Below are 21,994 nucleotides of genomic sequence, written 5' to 3' on the forward strand. Positions count from 1 at the left end.
CTGAGTGTTTCCTGGTGAATCCTTACCAAAGTCATCGGGACCTTCTCAGTGCGAAGGAAAATCCCTCCCAACATCCCAACTCCTTTGTTGTAAAGCACTTGGAGAAAATCCTGTTGGGAAAATCCTGTGGTGTGTAAAATGTGAAGTGAGCAAAGGCATGGGTGGGAAATCATTCGGGTGTCACCATTGAGTCAGGAATGGGAAGGAAGGCAACACAACTCCATGCATTTCCAGCAGGTTAATCTGAGTTTATTAGAAACCCATTCTTTTATACATGGTTCCAATGCAGGTGGACCTGATTGGTCATTTAATCAACACCCCCCACACCACTGGCTAATTAAGAAGACACCTTTTGGTAAACATCTTATGAGAAAACAACTGTTCAAAACACCAGCTGCAAGATGGTTTTAATTCTTTCTCTCAGCCTTCTCAACACTCCCCAGGACAATTCCTGGGAAAGTTTATCTGGCTTCTCTCTCTGACTAAACTGTCGCATCCACATTTGGGTTGGACCTTTGCAGTGGTCCAGGTCTTCTGCTGAACAAGTGCTGTTTTTCTGGGCACATCCATTTGGATGCATCTCCTCCAAGTTTGCACGCGGAGCGCTGGGAGGGCTGTGATCTGTTTTAGTGCAGTAATTGAGCAATCGCATTGTTCTGGACATAGCAACTAATGATTTTTTTCTGTATGATAATGCATCTTCATTACTCTGGGGAAATCATTTGCTCCTGTGAAGACAGGCCCCTCATTCCTGGGTTAAGGGGGAAGAGACTAATGGCTTAATTAAAAGGTTGGAGAGAAAAATTCATCTTAACCCTTTTTTTGTGTGTTTGAAGCATGCTGTGGCTAGAGAGATGCACATGCAGGCGTGGCACAGCCTTCGTCTCAGAGAGTGTTTGGGGGCAGTGGACACAAATTCCAGGTGTTCCATCCATCACCTGTATCTCCCACAAGCCATCTTCCCCCTGGAATGGGCCAGTGAGGGCCTGAGCTGTGTGTGTTTGTGGCCAGCACTGAGATTTATTCCGTGTGAAAGGGGAGCGTTATTTAAATCTGCACATTTTGCAGGATGTGAAAGCAGCTCCCCATAATCTACAGCCCTGCTGTCCGCTGGGAACGCTCCATTAGCATCTTTCATTCCTGGAGTTGGATGCTTTGCAGCTCCTTTTAGCGGTGATAATCCAGCAAAGGGCCTGTGTTGTTCTCACTGCAATATTTATGGAGCCAGCCTTCCTTTGAATTTCCACACTGGCTTTGGCCAAAGGCAGAGAGAGAACACAAGCAGTGGCTTTAGTAACACAGTAGTCCAGGCTCTTCCCTTGCTGGGCTGCAGGGCTTTCCAGAGGCCTGTTTGGAGCTGATTTGGTATCCTTTGGGGAAAGAATAGGAAGGGCTGCGTGTGTATGACAGCATTTGTGCTCTCCCAGCCTCCATCCCAAGGGAAATCGTGGTGCAAAGCCCTTTCCTGCAGACAGGTGAGCAATCATAAGCAGAGGCAACAGGAGCAGTGGGTGACCTGCTGGGATTTTCAGGGTGCAGGGGATGTCCACCCTTCCCTCCAAGCCTTTGAACAGAGCAGTGGCAGCGCAAGGCATCTCTTGGTGTACCCCAGAATCATCAAGGCTGGAAGAGATCTCACCATCACCTAATCCCCAGCACCACCACAGCCACCCCAAGTGCCACATGCAGAACACTTCCAGAGATGGTGACTTCCCCTCCCTGGCCGCCTTCCAACACCTAAGGAGAAAAGCCATCCTGCAGAGGAGCAGTGCTTGATTTGGGAGAGCCCTTTTCAGGTGGCTCACACCTCTGAGTGATTTTGTGTTGGGATGTGGATGCCAACACTCTCCTCATCCATGAGGCTGGGTGGAACCCATGGAGATGGATTTCCCACGTTTGTTTCCACGGCTGCTGCATGTGGTGCCTTTGCCTTCCCCTGCTCTGCCTGGAGTGTCCTCCCAAAGTGGAGCACTCCTTCCCGTGCCAGGGAGAGGGCAGGGGGAGCCCTGGGCACACCTCAGCAGTGCTTTGGCTCGTCGGGGTGCCCGACTTGGCACGGGAGGAGCAGAGCCCCCAGCACACACGTGCCTCTCCCTGCAGCTCTGATTCCCCAGCTCCTCTCTCTTCATTTGACACAATTAAATATTAAAGCCAGTAAACACTTTAGTTCGTCTGCACAGCACTGTCTGCTCAATTATCCTCCTGCAGGGCTGTCAGGCTCTGCCAGTTGCTTCCCTGGGTGCTGGCAGCCTTTAGCCTCTACGCCAGCATCGCTCCGAGGAAAACCCTGCTCTCCAAACTCCAAACCTCCCTTCCCACCTCTCTCTGCAGCTCCTCCTGCCTGGGGTTACCTCAGCTATCCCAAGGCAGTATTGGCCTGCCTGAGTCTTTGCAAAGGGCCAGAAGGAGCTGTTTGTTCTTCTAAAGCTGTTTTGCAGGTATTTTCTGGGGAATAAAGGGGCGCTTAGGCAATGGCTGCTTAGAAACCCGTGCACAGAGGTCAGAGCTGTTGCTGTTTGTGACACACAGAACGGGTTCTTCATCCCCTGGAGCTGCAGGACGGTGCTCCTGCAGTTTGTGTGGATCTGCAGCACCCCAGAAATGCTTCCCCAAAGGTGGGATTTTGCTGCTTTCAAAATCTTCTCCCCATCAGAATTGTGGTGTGGAGTCACCCCTGCCCCAGTCCCGAGGATGCCCTCCTGGCAACTTAAACCCCTTTTTGTGTTTTTATGCGGCTGATGAGATTTTGCTGACACGTGAAGGGAAATTGCTGCAGTCCTCCCAGCCTCAGTCAAGCAGAGCTGGTTTGGGGTGGTTTTTTTGTTGTTGTTGTGCTCTTGCCTTTCAGGACCTTGACATTCAGCAGAGTCCATTTCCAAGAGGGATAGGACGGCAGGATTTTACTGTGGTTTCAAAAGACAGTTTAAGTGCTTGAACTGCTGCCATCACTGAGTTACATGCCTGACTCTGGCCTTGACTGTGCAGGTTGAATTTCTTGCTCTGATTTTCAAGGCAGTCGGCATTAGCAGCTCGTCTTCTGCCAGACAGATTGCTGGGAGCAGCTAATGGGGTTTCTCTTTTCATTCCCTCAGCAGTGATGTGCATTCCCAGACCTTGGCACCTGAGCTGGTCACTGGCAAGATTAGCAGATATCAGTGAGGAGCCTCTGCCTTGCTCCGGGGCTGAGATAATCAGTGTATGCAGAGTTTTGCCCCAGCACAGAATTCAGATTGGAATTTTCCCTGGTCTCCATTAAAAGTTATTACCCACTGGGGTTACTATTGACCAGGCTTCCCTGCCAGTCTGGATTTCCTTCCTGCATCAATAATCTCGGTATTGATTTCAAGGTTGGTATCTTGGAAGTGCAGCTCTGCTGGCTCCGGGCAGCTCGGGCTCTGCTGCTGTGGGAATTCCCCACTGCAGCTCTCCAGGATTTATCTGTGGGCTGCCCCTTCCACCAGCAGCAGGATTTGGTGTCTGTATCTCAAACCCCTCCAGAGATGGGACTTCAGCGGAAAGGAACAGCCTGGATTTGCTGTGTCAGAAGTACAGCCCTGCTGTCCTGTGGTGTGATCCCAGCTCTGCACAGCCTCAGCTCCCAGGGCTGTGGATCTCCCTCCTGTCCCTCAGGAAGGCTCCCAGCCCTCCTCTGTCAGAGGCTGCTGGCTGCAAACTGCAGGCACAGGGAAGGGAAACTGCTCCTTTGGGATCCATAAATCTTTCATGGTATCTTACAGCTCCCCTGGGGGGAGGCTTTTGGGAACCTGAGACCTCAGTGCCACCTTCTCCTGAGTCTTTCTGCAACATCCCTCTGCCTCGAGCCACCCTTGGCTATTTCTTTTCTCCCAGTGTCGTGCAAGGCAGAGGCTGCTCCTCTCCATGGAATTGTTCTCAGCTGCCTCTGGTTCTCAGAGCTGTTGAATTGACCAGCAAAGCCCTTTGCACACTGTCCCCCAGCCCAAGGAGACCCCCTAGAACTCCAGTTCATAAAGCACAAATCTCTCCAGGCTTGAGGAACTCATCCCTGTGGTGGCTTTTGTCCTGTGTGCGGAGTTTGATGAGAAGCTTTGCTGTTCTGCACCACAGCAGAGCCTGCAGGCTGAGCTGGCTCAGGAGCAGCTGAGGCACCAGGCAGGATCCCTTATGAAATCTGCTGGGAGTAATGAACCACAGATGACTCTGTTTTCTGAACGATGTGGAGCTGCTGTTTCTAGAAAGCTGCCAACCACAAAAGTGTGAGGTGAGCTTCGTGGGGAAGCTGGGAAAGCTGCTGGTGCTGTCAAATGTCTCTGCTTTCAGCCCAAGAGGCTTCTGTCCTTCTGTCATGGACAAAGTGTCTGTTCCTGTTCTCTCCCTTGCTCCTTCCAGATCCTGGGAGGTCTGCTGCAGTTCACGCTTGCAGAGCACTTGGGTAAAGCATTCTTGAAAAGTGCAAAATATTTATTAGTATTTGCATAGCAGCCCCTGACCTGCTGTGAAGAAGCAACCCTTCAGCTCTTCTGAGTAAATACACCTTCATTAAATAAAACTCTGCCTGTACTGCACAGCACCGCTCCGTCTCACCTTCATCTGCTTTTCCATGTGTAAAAAGTCTTAGGAGTATTTGACTTTAATGAATTTTGAGCATGCAAAGTGCCTGCCTGGCCCAAGAGTGCAGCTTTAGACCCTGGTGACAGGAATGAACAGCATCCAGGGGTTGCTGAGGAGTCATTTCAGGAGTCACTGAGCACCCCGTTTGGATGTTGCCTTCTGGCTGGAACCCTGCAGAAGTGCAGGCTTAGGGGGTACAGGGCTGGTTCCCAGCTTGGTTTGCTGGGAAGGTGTGTGGATTTGGGCTGGGCCTGCCTGGGGATCACAGCCACCCTTCAAACCTCCTTTGTGCTGCTGCTGCAGAGCTGCTGGGATTGCAGATGGGATGCCAAGGCTTTAGATGCTCTCGGTGGCCCATAAAATCTTCTTGAGCTTTACATGACGTTAAAGCTTGAAGAGGCACTATTTAAAGCAGAGTGTTTTCACAAGTGCTTGAGGTTGGCTTAATGCTGCTCTTGTTGCAGCTAAGCCCAGTTCAAACAAACTTTGCTCAGCACTGAGCACACTCTGGAAATATTCCCCTCTCCCCCACGCCCAGAGGAAGGCAGGCAGATATTTGTATTAGAAGAGTCTCTGCACAACTCAGAGGCTCCAGCCATTTCCAGGCTGACTGAAAATGGGGAGGACAGAAGGCACTGGCCATGATCCACCAGCTTTCCAGCCTTGGCAGAAATGGTAGATAGGCTGCCAGGTAATGCTGGGTGTTAAGGGGGTATTTCTGCTTTATAATTCATTGAGCAGCTTACAGGTTCAGCTGGGAAGCCGCTTTCTTTTCAGCATCTTTGTTAAAAAAAAAAAAAAAAAAAAGTTGCACAGCTCAACAGATTTTTTTGATAAATTCCTGAAGTGTATCCTCATCCTTCCCTCATGTCAGCTGACAAATTACTGTTTTGTCTGGTATTCCTTATTGACTTATTTGTTTTTAATACAATGCAGAGAGCAAAGAACCCAGGCAGCACAAGCCTCTTGCTTGTAGCTTTGGGGGCTCATTTTTCATTTGGGAACTGAGGTGGGTTTTTTTTGTGGTTCCTGATTTTCATTCAAGGCTTTGTTGCAGATTATAAAATACAATGTTCAGAAGCAAAGTGTGCTTTTTTCTCTCACCAGTCACCTCTTGGTCCCCAGTGCCACACTCTGGGACACTGACTGTGCACCTGTTTGCCTTTACTTTACCTCTGTTGGGTGTTTTATGTGAGAGCCAGGCTGGGAGTGTGCTCAGAGCTGTTGTACTTGGAGACTCCTGTGAAGCTTCCTCAAACCCCAGGAATATGTGAGGGATAGCGAATAAACACCAGATGCTGCAGCACCACTGAACAAAGCTGAAAAAGCATAATCCACCCATATGTGCCAGATTCATCCATCTATGCTTTGTTCCCTGTGCAGCCTGCTGGTCTTAGAGAATCCTAAAATCCCAGACTGGTTTGGATTGGAAAGGACCTCAAAGCTCATCTCATTCCTGCCATGGGCAGGGGCACCTTCCAGTAGCCCAGGCTGTTCCAAGTGTCCAGGGCTCTGCAGCAAGTTCTTGGTGCTGTGAAGGATTTGTGTCCCTGCTGGCTTTCTCCTTAATCTGCCAGAGATGGGATTTGCCAAAATACTTGAGCTGAAGTTCAGCTGGCTTGCAATGGGATTAGAGCTCCTGAAGGGGCGAGGAGTTTCAAACGTGGGTGTTGCTGTCACCCTGTCCTGGAGCTGCCGGGCTGGGGGGTGCTGGAGTATTTTGGATCTGGGTCCATTTTCTTTTTAGTCTTTGGTAGCTGAGTGTGTCTTATTTCTCTAAGACAAGATCACTTTGTTTTCTTGCCTGGAGCACAAGCCACTGTCCTCATCTGCCACATCTCCCGCCAGTTTACGACAGGTGAAGAAGAATTAAATACCAGGAGGATTATAAGAAGACAAAATGTAATTACCTAGGGAGAAATCCACTAGGATTCTCCTGAATATCCTGTCTTATAAGGACTTTTGGGGCTTCTTAGCTGTCTGGAAGCTTTGGGATCTGCTAAGACTGAGCTTTGAGAAAAGTAGTCTTAAGCCTGCAGCACCTTGGGGGAAGGGTTGCTGGGCTGGAGGTGATGTTGGGGTCGTTCTGCATTCAGGGAAGAGGCTCAGACCCCCACATTTGGGGCAGTGGGGGTTCAGACCCCCACATTTGGGGCAGTGTGAGTGTCTGTACTGCAGCCTTGGGTGGGTCCTTACACCACTGAAACGCTGCCAAGCTGCAGGGTGTGTGTGGCCTGCCCGACTCTAACCCAGCCTGGGGATGTGAGTCAAATCCAGTGGAGAATAAAACACCTCCTGGCCTAAGGAAGAGTCAGGCTGTGCCTTTGTGTGTGACTGGTGGCCACAACGTAGGGGTCCAAAATAGAGGTGTAAAGCAGGATCAGCCATTCTTGACAGCAGAGCCCTCAAAGTGCCTTTTCCCCTGGGTAAGTGACCATGGAATGGGTGAGAGAAGAGCTGAACACTGTGCTGGACCAACCTTCTCCAAGGTCATCCTCCTCAGGTGCCTTCTTCACCTCTTCCATCCCCGCCCCGTGTGCTCTGCCCTGCTGTGCAGGGTGTTGGGCTTCCTCTCCCTTCCCCTGTCCCAGCACCATATGTCATTAAAATGCTCAGACATGTGGAAAGGGCCTTGACAGAGATGCAAGGAGACAGGGGAGACACGGCCGAGCAGAGACTTTGTCAGATGGAATGATTCTGACATTAGCGACGGTAACCGGGGGAGAAAGATCCAGCCACGGGTGGGGGAGCAGGCTGGGGACCTGGAGTGACAGGACACGAGGAGAACAGGGAAAACCAGAGCAATTTCCAGCTGCAAATGGAGTGGAAAGCAGCACTGGGGTCGGAGGACCCGAGCATTGTCTTCACAGCAGTGCAGTGACCCGGCCTTGCCATCAGTTCGGGAATGTTTAGGTCTGAGACCAGCAGCAGGAGGTTTCTTCCCCTTCCTCCACCCTTTGCCATGCCAGGAGCTTGCTTGGGAATCTTTTCTAGCTGAGTGTCCTCCCACAAGCCTGTGAGAAAGATGTTAGCCAGTTGCAGCCTCCGCCTGTGCCAGGTGAATGTGGGAAAAGAGCCCTGGGAGCACCTGGGGGGTGGAGAAAGGCGGGTCTGGTGTGTGCCCACTGCGGTGGGGAGTGCAGGATTCCCTCTGCTTCCCAAGACAGCTCTGTTTTGCTGCTTGTTTATCGTGTTTTGAAGGTATTTTTTTCCCTGCAGAGAACACCTCTGAAATTGCTTTGCAATCCTGTAAAGAAAACAAATGAAAGGAAGCCTTCCCTGCTCCCACTGATGCGAGGAATCCAAGCATCCATGTAGGTGGCAGGCATGGATGTACAGCCCTGAGTATTTGATATTCAGGGCAGGAAGCTGGTGGGGAAAACCCAGCAAAGAATTCCTTGTATCTTCAGTGCAAATATGCCTGTGGTTCAGCAAAATCGAACAAATGAAACACTTGGAGCACGGAGAGGAGAAAAAAGCACCTCCCAAACTCTGTGCAACCTGCAACAAAACCACAGCTCCTGGTGTTTGAAGAGCCTGGGCTGGAGAGCACCGGGAAGAATCCCCTGTGTGAGCAGGGAACAAAGAGCCAGCCCCAGGGAATGAGTCAGGAGTGAGCCAGGGCACACAGCTCCACTGGAGGGAACCTCCTGCACAGCCCTCCTCACCACCCCCACACTGTGAGCTTGGGAGAAGGTTATTTTTGTTTATTTATGAACACCTGGAGAGCATGAGTCTCCAGCCAGGAATGGTGAGTTCCAGCTGTGCCTCCGTGCCCGGTGTGGAGGGACTGGGAGGCTGCTCATCCTGGCCCCCACTGGGGAGCTTCCTTTTAAAATCACCCACCTGGAGGTAATTTTAAAAGGATTAAAGGGATGTGGTTCCTCACATGGGGAATGGTGAAGGATGGGTGGGACTGGAACACTCCGATGTTCTCTCAGGTGGGTGAATTACAGCGTGTCTGAAGATGGGCATTCCCACTGCTTCCTAAAGAGTGTAGGAGTCTCCTGCCTTTATTTCCCCAAGTTTTCACCGTGTTCCTTGAGGGATGTGTTGGTCTCTAGGGGTGAGGGCAGGTTGTCAGAATCTGTGGGTATTGGTGATTCTGAGGTTGTAGAAAGTCTCTGTCTTTCTGCCCCGCTGCCAAAGCAGAAGCCATAATTGGTCTGTGCTGGTTTCAAGGTTGTTTATTCTGTTTATCTCTAACATGTTCTGCTGCCCTGCCGCAGCTCTGTCCTGCAGGGCAGCGTGTGGGGCTCTGCCCTCAGTGGGATGGTACAAACATTAAATACCAGAAACTACCTGTGCTGGATTTACAATAACGTGCCAATATCTGTCACCTACGTTGGACAGTGTGTCCCCAGCCTGAACCAACAGAAAAATGCCAACACCACAGTGAAACATGGAGGGCATGAAGAAGGAGAAAAAGGACAAGGCACACCCAATTTCCTCCATCTTGTCCCCTCTGAACCCCTAATCTAGAATCCTAAAATTTTACCTTTGCACCCATGTCACACTTAATTATTACTCTTATCAGACACTCAAAGCTTGTAATTCATCCTGTAAGATTGAAAACTCTTTTCCATGGACAGAGATCACAGACAGTGTCTCTGGGGGCTCTGTCCAGGGGAGTTTCTGACCCCTGCCAGGGTCCCAGCCCTGCCAGGGCAGCCAGAGGGAAGCCCTGGATTCCCACAGCAGGTGTTTGCTCCTGGGCAGGTGCTGCTTCAGGGAGGCTGAGCAGAGATGGTTTCTATGGGATATAAACTCTGGGACCTGGACATGGAGTCGTGGGATAGCCTGAGCTGGAAGGGACCCTCCAGGACCATCCAGTCCAACCCCTGGCCCTGCCCAGACACCCCAACAATCCTACCCTGTCCCTGAGAGCGCTGTCCAAAGGCTCCTGCAGCTCTGGCAGCCTCAGGGCCGTGTCCATTCCCTGGGGAGCCTGTTCCAACTTATGTTTACCAGAACTTTATATTCTCCCTAATTTCTGGCCTGGTGGCTGATTTCTGGGTGCATTTCTCCTCTCCCCAGCCTCCCAGCACCGTGGCTTCCTTCCATGAGTCACTCCCAGACAGGCTGTTATTTCTCTCCAAGTGGCCTATCTAACACAAACTTTGTACTCCGAAGTGTCAAGGGAAGCGTTCTTGGGGGAGACGAGCTCCATTTGTTTAACACTGTAATTCAATGTTAGAAATCTCTCTCTTTTGTCACAGACAGAGTCACTGGATGCATCAGTCTTTGATCTCAGCAGACGATCTTCTGCGTGGAAGAAATTTCAGTAACACTTTAAATTATGTGTCTGAGATACCCATTACCAACGTGTTGCGCTCAGATTTAGGGAGACTGTTGAGTAGTAGATAAATAGTACATGAGGTGCCTTTTAAAATACTTTTATTACACCAGTATTTTTCTCCATGAGATGCTCTTAAGAACTGGGAAACTGCATTTCCTCTCCTGCCATTTTAAAAAATGCTCCACAAGCCCGGGTTTATGGTACTCTGCCTAATTTGATAGATGTTGATAAATGGTATGTCTTATAATGAGTGGCTTTGGGGCTAAGTGTGCATCGTGGTTGGATTTGAGTTTGCTTCTTGCTCTGCAATTAATTCCTTAGGTGACCTTGAGCATATTGCTTCAAAGCTGTCTCATTTGACTCTCTTATCTCCCAATGAAGTCCCTCTGTTTGGAGAGGGAAGCCTAAATGAAATCTCTGCTGGCAGCTGGGAGCTCACCTGGTTGTGTGCAGCGGTTGCATTTCACCCTCCGGTGACACGTTGCGCTCTGTTGTGTTACACTGGAGTTAAATCCGGCATTTTGCTCTCATCTGTCAGGCTTCTGCACTAAGGAGATTCACCTTGTTGCTTTTACACAGCTTCAGGTCCCTCTGCTTCACTTAATGGGATTGTCTGTCCAGGAGACAGCTTGGGGAAAATGTAAAGATGTGCTTTCCGCCTCCTGTGCTCTCGCCGTTGCTGCCTAGGAAGATCTGCAGGAGCAAATCTCACAGGGTTCACTGGGAGTGCTCAGGAACACACCAAGGCTTTCAAATTTCCTCTGCAAGTGTCCACCCAAGTGCCAACTGCATTTTAAGCTCAAACTTTAGGCTGAGAGGTCTCCTCTGCTTTGTGTGCATAAGCTGGAAGAGAGGTGGGCACCGAGATTGTGGAATCAGGGAATCACTCAGCATTCTGAAGTAATAAAGATGTTTGAGGTATTAAATGAGGAGCCCTAGAGCTGGGAAAGGCTGTGGCCAGTTTGGCAAAGGTTCAGTGTTCCAGCTGAGGAAGGGAAGGCTTTGATCTGTTTTAAGGAAGGAATCCTTTACTCTGTGAGGATGGTGAGGCTCTGGCCCAGAGAGGTTTTGGATTCCTGATCCTTGGCTTGGAGCAACCTGGCCAAGTGGAGGGTGTCCCTGTCCAGGGCAGAGGGATTGAAGTGGATGGGCTTTAATGTCCCTTCCAGGCCACACAGTCTGGGGGTTCTGTGAGTCTGTGCACTTGGAGCTCTTGGAGGACTTGCTTTGGGTCTGGGAGCAGCTCCCTCTCCCCAATGCCCCAGACTTGGAGCTTCAGGCTCTGGTTCCCACCCGTGACCTGAGAGAGCAAAGAGCAGCAGCCAAAGCCATGGAAGAGCTGCTGCTCCCACGGCCCTTCCTGCTGCATCCACATCCCCAGCACCACCCCTTCCACATGCTGCTCGAACCCATTTAACAACCCACAGCTACAGAGGGGCCTGGGCTCCGCTCCTCGACGGTGTGACAAGAGAAGGGCAGCATTTTCCAGAGCTGGGAGCCAGCAGCTGTTGCTAATAGCATAATTTCCAAGCTGGCGTTCTCTTTTGAAATCCCATGAATGGGATAGGAAGTGTCAAATTTGGAGCTTTTAGCTGTTTGACCTCCAGCTTTGATTTTTGAACAGGCTGTGCTGGTGTTTTGTTACTGGGCAGCTGCAAAGGAGAGGGATTCAAGGGAGCATTGCCTGCACCACAGATCCCTCTCAAAGGGATTTTGGGTCCCAGGGATGCTGGCTGCTGTTGTTTCACAGGTGACAAAGGCATCTCTGAGGAGATGGACTTCAGTAGAATAAGGTACATTTCTAAAGGCAGGCTGTTTCATTAACCACAAACGTGTGCTCTGAGATGATGTATTTCTGATCAGAGGAAGGGTCTGTGCTTCTGGAGGCACAGACACAGAGAAAGGGATGAAACGATTTTCCTTAGGTGGGCGTTAAGAGCAAAGACACATCGATTGCTGGAGGCAGTGAGGGCTGGTTCCCACCCACCGGCCTGGGGCCTCTGCTTTTCCATCTCTGCCTCGTGGATGGAGCTTTCCCCTTTTGCAGCACGAGCATAGCAGAGCTTCTTTCCCTTTGAAGTGCTCCGAGAGCTTCAGGAGGTAAAAAAACCCTCAGTAAGTGCAGAATCTCTTCCAGTGGATCATTATTTGGTGTGTCTGGAAACACTTCAAGGGGGATGCAAAGCAGAGCTGGTTGTGGGGTGCACTGGGCGTGCCTGTGGGCAGAACACCTGTGAGCAGGGCTGCTCTTCAAAGTTCTTCGTGGTCTTATTGCTGTTCCATGGGGATGGAACAGGGAATGGCTGCTGGAGCTGGGGATGGATCCGAGACACTGAATTTTTTTCAGAGCAGCTGCTGTGCTGTGACAAGAAGTGCTGCACAGGGCAGGTTAGCAGAGGTCCCTGTGAGGCTTTGTAATGAAACACAGAACCTTTCACCCTTAGCCAAAGCTTCTGTAAATTGCAAACGGGGATTAAGCCAGGAGCAGGAGCTCAGAGCCCTGTTCCTTGTGGTGCAAGACCCACAGGGAATTTTGCTCCAGTGGAATTGAAAAATCCATGGCTAAGAAAGCAAGGATCATGGGCCAAGGGGGCAACTGTAAGGAAACCAAGTGTGACCGTGTTCTCCAGATTAGATCCAGAGCATTTGCTTTGCAGGGAACTCCCTGGGCACGGGTACTCCTTTATTCTTATTAAATAAAGCAGTCATGCCGTATCTGGAGGAATTACAGAGATGGAGCTGCTGGGAGGGGGGAGCACAGGGGGAGGAGATCAAAACGGGTTTGTCAGTGCAAAGCTCACACCGAGCACGGCAAAGAGACAGGGAGAAGCAGATCACACGGGGAGAATGAGACTGAGCCACAGCCAAGGTGTCAGAGCAGGTTTGTCGCTGCCAGAGCCAACTGGAAGTGAAAACATCACGGGGAACCAGAGGCAGATCGAGCCTGTCAGGGAGGTTTAACTCATCTGAGGGCTGAGAACACTCCCAGCCCCACTGGCCAGGACGGGAGAGCAGGGACAGGGAGGTGCCTCTGCAGGCTGGAGGTGCCCAGTGAAGTGCCCAGCTCAGGAAGAGCTGCTGCAGCCCCTCCAAGCACTGGCTGGTGGCCAAGGGGCCAGGGAATGGTTGTGCCACCCAGAGAGCCTCACGCCTGCTGGGAGAGCTCCCAATGACCACTCGGAGCTTGTCTTGAGCTCGGCAGGAGTTGAGGGAAGGTTGGTGGCATTTGGGGGACTGGTGACCCTCTCCAGGTGGAGTTTGGGTGGTGGAGGGGCAGAGCTGTGCCCCACCACAGGTTTTGCCTTCCTCCCTGCATCCACTGCCAGCGAATTCCCCTTTAATATTCCTCCCAGCTCCCCTCCCCATGACAGCCAGGGAATGCTGCTGTGCTTTATTGCCACCACGTTAATGAAAAGGCCATTGCAGCCGAGGTTCCTTTGGTGACTTGGAGATGGATTTCCTCTCCAGGCGAGTAAAATGAGCCATCCTCAACCTGCGTGGAGATAAGGAATGCTGAAGGATGGTTGGGACTGGAGCATATTTTGCTGGGTGGAGGCCATCCTTCTGCCCGACGAGTTGTTTAAAATCCTGCAGATTGTCCCCTCTTGTCAGGCAGAGCTATGGATGGGGCAGGTGGCGCTTTTTGAGTCATTGCAAGAGACTTTAAAGCCCATCCGGTGCCACCTCTGCTATGGGCAGGACACCTCCCACTGCCCCAGGGGGTTCCAAGCCCTGTCCAACCCTGCCTTGGACACTCCCAGGGATCCAGGGGCAGCCACAGCTGCTCTGGGAAATCCATTCCAGGTCCTCCTCACCCTCACAGGGAACAATTCCTAATTCCCAGTATCCCATCCATCCCTGCCCTCTGGCAGTGGGAGCCATTCCCTGTGTCCTGTCCCTCCATCCCTTGTCCCCAGCCCCTCTCCAGCTCTCCTGGAGCCCCTTCAGGCCCTGGAAGAGGCTCTGAGCTCTCCCTGGAGCCTTCTCCAGGGCACTGAGGACCTCACCAGAGACTGGGAGTAGAAATCTCCTCAGTTGTTGGAGGTCCAGGAGGTCCCCTTGGAATGCCCCAGCTCCTGTGCCCTGGGCTGCATCGTGTCCCCCTGGGCAGGCAGAGCTGCTCAGGGCTCTGGGAGCTGAGCAGGGCTGGGAGCAGCAGCAGGGAGGGCAGGCTGCTGCTCCCCTTCCCAGCCACGCAGGGAGATGCCAGCCTGTCCCAGCATGGCTCTGGGAGCTCTGGGCTGGTGCCACCCACACCTGCTCCAGAGCCACAGCAGTGACCTCACGTCCTGCTTAAGCTTTTGTGCCTCTTCCCACCTGGATTTCAGTGCTGCAGCAGTGTTCTGAGCACAGCTGGTTGCAGGTTTTCCTCTCTGATTTCTCCCATCTTCATTTCTTGTCTGCTGGCTCTTCCAGCCTGTGCTTGAAGCATCACAGACCACTGAGCACATAATGCTCCGTGGCAATCTCCAGGTGAGGCTTTGCAGGGAAGAAAAAAGAAACAGATGGTTCCTGTGAGCAGCACCTCAAGCCTTCCCTGCAACCCCACGGAGAGGAGCTCCCAGAGCTGCAGGGCAGCGATGCTGAGGCACAGGAAGGGACTGTCAAGGATGACTCTAAAATTCTGCAGCTGTGGCTGCCCCTGCATCCCTGGCAGTGCCCAAGGCCAGGCTGGACAGGGCTGGGAGCAACCTGGGATAGTGGAAGGTGTCCCTGCCCACTGCAGGGGTGGCACTGGATGGGCTTTAAAGTCTCTCCCAACCCAAACCATTCCAGGATTCTCTGTTAGGTTGGGATCACAGAGCACTCAGATACAGGGCAGAGACTCTGGAAGGACTCAAAGTGGTGCTGAGTCCACCAGAGTTTGGCCTTCCTGCTGAATTTGATGCATGTTGTTCATTTGCACACCCTCCTACTGCAGGAAAAGCTGGGTTTAAAAAATAAGGAGGGGAAAAGTTTCCTATCTGCTTTAAATTAAAATAAATCCAGAGCAGAGAAGGCCTTTTGTAAGGTCTGCTGAGTTAATGGATTCATAATGACTTTTAAAGCTTCACTTGGGTAAGAAATACTGTTCATTTCATAATTGCATATAAATATACTTTCTCATAATCCAGGACAGCATAGCAAAAGGAAATCTACTGGCTTAATTATAAATCTTTTTATTAGCTGGAACCCCGCTGGAATAAAAAAAGAGCACCACATATTGTTTTTATCATGGAGGAAAAGCATGGGGAAAGTAGGGAGGGGGATGGCTTGGGAATGAGTTATGGGGAATTAAACAGGAAAGAAAACAACTGTGAGTGCTGGGGGGCAGCAGTGCAGGTACCGAGGATTCCTGTGAGCACTTTCACTTTTCCAATCGATCCATGGGCACGGAGCATTGACACCCTGCCTTCCCCGGGAGCCAGCACAGCAGATCAATTCTCTATCCAGTCAGTGGCTTTTCCAACGTGTATTTTTTTATCTCTTTGACCTACCGTGACTCCAGCTGAAGCAGATTTGTTTCTCCTTAGCTCCTGTCCACCTGGCTGGCCCAGGCAGATTTCTCTTTTGGAGCTGGAGCAGGAAGCCGAGGTGGAGGGAGGATCGGGGACCTGCTGGTGCTCTGCAGGTGTAATGAGCAGGGTCTGTGCCTTTATTAATGTTCAGCTCTTTATTAAAAAGTTCAGCTGGGCAGGGGGCTCGACACGAAGCTCGAACCCGCTGTTGTAGCTTTTTCCCAGTAGCCGAAGGGTGAGCAGGCATGCAGAGTCTGTCCCTGGAGTCTCTGTGGCACGCTGATAGCTGGAGGAGAAGAGGTGTGCAGTCCGTATCTGAAGTCCCAGCAGACCATCCTCTCTCCTTTCCTCCTGGCACACTGATGGCCGCAGGGTGAGGGGATGTGCAGAGCCTGCTGCCAAAGTCCAGCAGCAGCTCTCCCTCTCCTTCCCTCCTGGTAACACCAGGAAGTGTGTGTGTGCTTTGCTCCTGCTTCCCACAGCCCAGTCCAGTCTGGTCCTCTGTAGGTTATGGTGACAGGTCAAACACAGACTAGGGATGGGGTTCCCTTTTCCCCAACAAGCGCACCCATCCAGCCCCCTCCACTGTGCCCAGCTGTCAGAACCTTGGTCTGGTTCAGGGGTTCTGTGTGGTGGAAAATTCCCTCTCCAACCTGTGCTTCCAAAGAAAGGCTCAGCAGTCTCTGTTGTTCGGTCTCATGGTTGTTTATTGCAAGTTATCTAAAAGATTTTCTTCTGGGGCTGCTGTGGTTTGCTCACAGCTCAGGCAGAGGCACACACACACCCTGACATCCTCTCTGACTCCCGACTGCTTCTTCTCTCCCCGCCCAGGGCTGCTGCTGTCTTTTATATGGTACATTACGTGTTACATGTTTACAGTTTTCCCCAATGCCTGTTACCTATATTAAATGGTGCTTTTCTATCTTTTATATGGTACATTACGTGTTACATGGGTACAGTTTTTCCCCAATGCCTATTACCTATATTAAATGGTGCTTTTCTATCTTTTATATGGTACATTACGTGTTACATGGGTACAGTTTTTCCCCAATGCCTATTACCTATATTAAATGGTGATTTTCTTCTCTAAACCAATCTGTGAGTGCCAACAGCACCAAGAACATGGAGGGAAGGAAGGAGAAAGAGGGAGGACAGGGCAGGCCCAAATCCCTCCATCTTAAAACTTCTGACCCCCATGCATAAAGTAAAAACTCCCTGTACAGGTGTTAAAACCCCCTTGTACAATACTAAAAAATTCTTCCCTCTACTTTGTAACTACTTCTACTCTAATATCTAAACTTTTCTGACTGCTTGTTCCACCTTCAAAGTTGGTAAATCATTCCACGGCTCAAACCCAAAATCACAGCTGTTTCCAGCTGCCTGCCAGGGTCTCAAATGCTTCTGACCTGGATCTGGAACATCCAAAAATGTCTGAGGGACATTTTGAGTTCCAACACCCAGCTTTCCATTTAGGGGTGTTTTCATCCCCAAAACCCCTCCCAGGACTCCACTGGTCTCTCTATTTTGCATCCCAGTCCTAGAATGGCAGTGTGGGTGGGGGTGTAGGTGATTCCCAGGAGCAATTAGCTAATTGACATTTCAGTGTCAGTACTTAGCTCAAGCCAAGTGTCCCAGCAAGGCTGTTTTGTGCATGACGTGGGGATGCCGAGATGCCTCCAGGGATGTGCCGTGGCCGGGATGTGCCACATGTGCCCGTGTGGATGGCCCCGCAGCAGCGGATGCTGGGGATGGCTGGCACCAGCTTTTCTCCGGGAGGCAGCAGGGCTGGGCCCGGCTCTTTGAGCATTTACTGGAGAATTTGGGGTCGCTCCCAGCTCCTCCCTGCGAGCTGAAGGATCGGATCGGGCTGCTCTGCCCAGCCCATCCATCACTCCCTGCTCCCCTCGGGGGAACGCGGCACCCAAGCGCTGCTTTTAACAACAAAAAGGAAACTAATTAAGCGCTTAAAGGTTGAACGGCCCATTTGCACCTGATGGAGACAAATGAGGCTGCCTGGTGCCCAGGAAAGCTGGCACTGCTCTCCTGCTCCCAGGTGGCTGTTTCTGCAATTCTGGCACTGCCAGGCACCTGCGCCTCCTCTGTCTGCAGAGCCGGGATGGATGCACCGGGCTGGCACCCCCTGCTCGGGAATGGGGGGTACAGCTCCCTGGGTCTGATGAGGGAGCTGGGAAGGGGCTCAGCCCGGAGAAAAGGAGGCTCAGGGGGGACCTTGTGGCTCTGCACAGCTCCTGCCAGGAGGGGACAGCCGGGGGGTCGGGCTGTGCTCTGAACTGATGAGAAGATGAGAGGACATCATTTGAAAGTGCAGCAGGGTAGGTCTAGGTTGGACACCAAGAGGAATTTCTTTGGGGAAAGAGTGGTCAGATGTCAGAATCCAAGGTATTGATGATTCTAAGATTGTAGAAATTCTCTGTCTGTCAGCCCCACTGCCAAAGCAGAAGCCATAATTGGTCTGTGCTGTTTCAAGGTTGTTTATTCTGTTTATCTCTAACATGCTCTGCTGCCCTGCCGCAGCTCTGTCCTGCAGGGCAGCGTGTGGGGCTCTGCCCTCAGTGGGATGGTACAAACATTAAATACCACAAACTACCTGTGCTGGATTTACAATAACGTGCCAATATCTGTCACCTACGTTGAACAGTGTGTCCCCAGCCTGAACCAACAGAAAAATGCCAACACCACAGTGAAACATGGAGGGCATGAAGAAGGAGAAAAAGGACAAGACACACCCAATTTCCTCCATCTTGTCCCCTTTGAACCCCTAATCTAGAATCCTAAAATTTTACTTTTGCACCCGTGCCACACTGAATTATTACTTATATCAAACACTCAGAGCTTGTAATTGATCCTGTAAGATTGAAAACTCTTTTCCATGGCCAGAGATCACAGCCAGTGTCTCTCGGGGCTCTGTACAGGGGGGTTCCTGACCCCTGCCAGGGTCCCAGACCTGCCAGGGCAGCCAGAGGGAAGCTCTGGATTCCCACAGTCAGACACTGGAATGGGCTGCCCAGAGAGGTGGGGAAGTCCCTGTCCCTGGAGGTGTTTGAGCAAAGGTTGGACATGGCACTAGTGCCATGGTCTGGCTGATGGTGGTGGTGGCTCACAGGCTGGATTCTCTGATCTCAAAGGTCTTTTCCAACCTTGCTGATTCTGTGGTCTCTGTAAATTCTCCTCACTATGCTGTGATGCCCCACTGTGACAACTTTAATCTTGCCAGCCAAAGCCAAGCCCAAGAGCCTCCTGCTGCTACTCCTGGTTTTGCTCCCCCCTGAATTTGGGTGCTGGTGTCCTCTGAGTTGTGTCTGAGGTAAAACATAGCTGCTAAGTGGGAAATCTGAGGGGCTACAAGCAACTTCAGCTAAAAGAATATATCATATTCTCTATTTCTGAATACACCAGTTCTTTGAGAGAATTTAAAGTACCAGCATGGCTGGACAAATAATTTACCTGTTTATTTTGCCTTGTGTGTTGAGAAATCTGATGTTAATTTGTTCCTTTTTAGAGGAACCCAGGAATGTTTTATCCACGCTCAATTGTCAGCAGTTTTGGCCAGATCTTCCCTGGGTCTTGTATGAACTGATGGAGGTGGGAGGGAAAGAGAAAGCCAGAGCCAAACCAGGGAATTGAAGAAAAGCAAAGCAGAGCAGGACAGTAATATGCTTTTGGATTTCTTTTTCATGTTTTGAAAAGAAAATAGGGAGGGAAAAAAATAATCTCTTCTCCCACCCTTCCCTCCAGACCATGGAATTAAATCTATAACCATTAGAGAAACATTTTGACCCAGACATCTTTTTTTCTCTCTGCTCCTTCTCTGCATTCAAAAGCCTCCAAAGTGTCAGCATGTTTCCATGCAGGCGAGATGTGCATTGCATCTAAACAACATCCATGTCAGTGTGGTGGAGAAAATTCCCACTGAGGGCCCTGCAGGTCAAAGCAAGCTAATGTATGATGCCCTCCCTTGCACTACTGAGCGTGAGTTGTGCTGATAAGACTCCGTTCTCTGTGTCTATTAAATCTTCTCTCCTGTATAAGCAATGCAGGCACAGAGTTATTTACTTATTTTCCTGGCCTTCCTCCCCCCGTAAATTGTCATCCTCGAGCAGGGGGGACCTGCTGAGCCATGGGATCTGGTGGTAGCCATCCTGGTTGGTTTGTATTTTATTTTTATTCAATTTTTTCCCACTCTGTGACACTGGTAAGTTGTGTCTGGTTGTTTTATGTGTTGCTGTGACTTAGCTCGAGGGCCTGTCCTCACCTAGCGCTGGGTGATTCCTCCTTCCCTGCTGTCCTGGGTGTGAGGTGAGTGCTGGCACCCCTTGGCTCCTCTGGGAAGTGGCTGTGGGAAGCAGCTGATGTTTCACCGCTGTCTGAAGCTTTGACATGCAGGATTTTTTTGGAAGGGAGCTGATAGGTTGGGAATTGTTCCCCTTGACCTCCACCCTCTCCATTTTGCGCCCGTCCTGCAATGCCGGGGCACCGAGTCTCAATTTCTCACGTTGCTGCTGCTCAGCGCGGGCATTTCAGTGCCTTTCCCTATTTTCTGAGCCTTTTTTTTATCCCAGCCTGGGGGTACCTGGGCTAATGGGGAATGCCCCCTCGGTGGGTGGCAGTGGAAAGTGCCGTGCCCAGCCCAGCCCAGCCCAGCCCAGCCCAGCCCAGGGCTGGCTCATTCCCATGGCTGCCCCAGCGCTCAGCAAGGAGGGACAGGGGTCAAGCTGTGAAAGCTGCTCAGGTGGGGCTTTTTTAGGGAACTGCTGGAGCCTCTTCGAGGAGAGGCCTTGGGGGCTCATTATGTGCTGCCAGTGTTGCAGGGTGTCATTGGCTGTGGCTCTGCTGGTCTGTGTAAATGGGTACACGTGGCAGGTGGGGAGGGTCTCCTGTGCCTGCTGCAGGAGCAGAAGGATTGGTGGTCACAGGGAACGTGCAGAGTTTTGGGTAGGAAAGGTTAAAAGCAGGAAAAGAGGAGATTTCTGTATTGAGGACCTGCTGTTCCCTGGGCAAAGAGGGTGATGACTGTGCAGGTGAGGGGCTGAGTGCTCGCACTGTGGGGATAAGGATGTGTCTTCAGGAGTGATGGAGGAGCTTGTGCCATGGAGAAAGAGCAAAAGAAACGAGGGAAGCCAGCCAGATAGACACCTTTAATCTTTTCTATTAACTGGGTCTTTTTGCCTGTGGATTTGGGGAAGGCAGCTGGCTCCCTTGGAGCCAGGCTGGCAAATGAAAAAAGGGATGACGGAGATCTCTGATGCTGCGAGTGGATAATGCTTGGAGGGGACAGCACTGGGGAGGGGATGAGCAGTGAGGGGGGTGGGGGAATCACCAGCATCTGCTCTCACACTCAGTCTTCACACTGATCCCTCCTCGGATCTGACAATCCGCTCCCCTAATCCCTAAATCCCAGCGATCCGTGCAGCCGCTGCCCGGCCGTCCATCCATCCCTGCAATCTGCCCGTGCTGGGGAGCAGCTGCCGGGCAGGACAGAGCCCAAAGAGACACTGCCCTTGTTGTCACACACTGATGACTTTCCCCACCTGGCTGAGAGAGGCAGAGGCAGGAATTAATCAAACAAGCACCAGCTGCTGGGAGGAGCAGCTCCCAGCGGGTCCTGAGGCTCAGCTGGGTTTGGGGTAGGGAGCAGTGAGCCCACACGTGAAAAACATTCACTCTCCTGTGGAAATGTAAAATTTAATAAAGGACAATAGGAAACCAGGACAGAGCAAAGGCACTCAGCCAAGAGCACCCTGCTACCTTTGGGGACACCCCATAAATACCTTTTTATGACATCAGCCTGTTGCCTATTCATAGACCTTATGCACAGTAAACTTTCCCCCAAACTACTTTACATGTCCCAAGAACTGTTCAGCACTGCTCCTCCTCTCTTCCACCATTTCAGAGCATGCCCATTCCTTGGCTGTGGTTTTAGTCCTTTTTTATCATCCCCTCCAGTTTTTGGGCCTTGCTCCACACTGCCTCTGTCAGTGAGTGCTGATGGGTGGCAGCTCTGCACAGGTGTCCTCATCCTGTGTCCATTGGGTGTTATCCCATCCCAGCAGGCATTTTAACACAAGCACACTGATATCAGCTGTTTCACTACTGTGTCTAAGCTTAATCAATAACAGAAATAAAAACTATATCTTTATAACAAAGTTACTTTGACACCACACATATAAAATCCATTGTAATATTTGCAAAAAGCCAATATTATAATATGTATTTATAACAAATCCAGCCTGCTGACTGTGTTCCTCTGGTCTCCCTCTGGGAACCATGAAACATATCAGTCAAAACACAGGGAAAACCTGGGAATGCTGCTGTGACTGCCCCCTGCCCTGTGAGTGCCTTACATGTGTGCTCAGGCCCAGAAGTACAAAGTCATCTTGGCAGGAGGCTCAGCTGAGAGCAGCCAAGTCTGGGGAAATCTGAGTCAATTTTGAGGGCAGGAGTTGTGTGGGATTATCACAGCCCTGCCAGTGTTTCATACAGTTGGAAAGGGAAGAAAATGAGGAATAGCTCCCAGTGGGTCCTGAGACAGTGGGTTCAGCTGGTTTTGGGGTAGGGAGCACTCAACCCAGAGCCTGCTGACTGTGCC

The 21,994-nt window shown here is 51.1% G+C and overlaps 1 protein-coding gene and 1 long non-coding RNA gene across 7 annotated transcripts in view; both read left to right on the plus strand.

Moving 5' to 3' along the window:
* Nucleotides 1–21,994, plus strand: part of KIRREL3 (kirre like nephrin family adhesion molecule 3) — a 385,643-nt gene that overhangs the window by 19,128 nt on the left and 344,521 nt on the right. The window lies entirely within an intron of this gene.
* LOC140680508 (uncharacterized) lies at nucleotides 1,989–12,711 on the plus strand. Its single transcript, XR_012051871.1, has 2 exons — nucleotides 1,989–8,666; nucleotides 9,292–12,711. It is a non-coding gene; the product is annotated as an uncharacterized lncRNA (long non-coding RNA).

This window comes from Taeniopygia guttata, chromosome 24, assembly GCF_048771995.1.
Source record: "Taeniopygia guttata chromosome 24, bTaeGut7.mat, whole genome shotgun sequence".
Classification (NCBI taxonomy): domain Eukaryota; kingdom Metazoa; phylum Chordata; class Aves; order Passeriformes; family Estrildidae; genus Taeniopygia; species Taeniopygia guttata.